Here is a 1,104-nt window from a genome sequence, read left to right as displayed (position 1 = left end):
TTTGACATTTGTTGTTGTTTTTTCTATTGTTTTACCTGAAAATGCTACACTTACAAGAACCACTGGACGTATGAAGACTGGGCAATTTTTCTATGGGAGCATGGCAAAAATCAGAAGTTTCTTAATTGGAAATGTAGGGTAACCATAGGTATTCGTCTTACAATCAAGTCCAGAAGGAAACTGATGATTAAATAAATGAAACAAAGACATGGTTTTGATCAATAAAATCATTAAATTGTGACATTTATGTGTCTCTGAAAATATCAGTACCGATATTATCATTGTTTTACTCTCTACATTTTGCCTAAAATAGAAGTATTAAATTTGCGTAAGTGAAATGCTTCCCCTCTAATATATTACCGGTATGTAAACTTTAGATTTTTAGAGTTAAACTACATTAAAAGTCATTTTCAGAAAACTTCTTCCACAACTTGATGAAACATTTTTTACAATTAATGACGGGAAAGACAACAAAACAAACAACGTTAAGTATTTTTTTATAATATTAAAACTTCACCTGTACTGGTAAAGCCACTTTATGAAACAGTGTTCTCCAAAACAAAGGCGAAGCTTAATTTAGATTTAGTATCTGTTTGTCGTATTCTAGGTTATGGTTTACGGCTGCGGGCTTAATTTGTTTGGATGTGCATCCAGGTGCATATTAAGTACAAAAGATATGTTCAAGGAATTAAGACGACAAAACAATATCTTTTTCGTTGTTTGCACTTTCCTGGAAAAGTGTTCAACAGAGTCCTAAACGGCCAATAGAAGGTAATCGGTTGTAAAAGAAACCAAATACATCATTCGCAAATCATAAAATTCCTTGTATTTGTTCCAAATATTGTGGTCGTTGATGAGGAATAACAACTTTGTGCTGGAGTAAAGGAAACATGGACGATAAGGGCGTATCTGCGGAAATCTTGATTCAAAATAAGACCTGATGTTTTATCTTACGTAGATTATTCGTGTCAAATATTTTGAAAAGTTATATGTCAACTGAAACTGAAATATGCTTTTCATTATACAGCCTTTAGGTTCAAGACGTTGTGGAGGAGGACTGATTAAGAATTTCTTGATTAAATTTAAACTGATAGTAATAGTAGA

This window comes from Ruditapes philippinarum, unplaced genomic scaffold (genome assembly GCF_026571515.1).
Source record: "Ruditapes philippinarum isolate M1 unplaced genomic scaffold, ASM2657151v2 ctg226_1_1_1_1, whole genome shotgun sequence".
NCBI classification, from domain to species: Eukaryota; Metazoa; Mollusca; class Bivalvia; order Venerida; family Veneridae; genus Ruditapes; species Ruditapes philippinarum.
Note: the sequence above shows the minus strand (reverse complement) of the source record.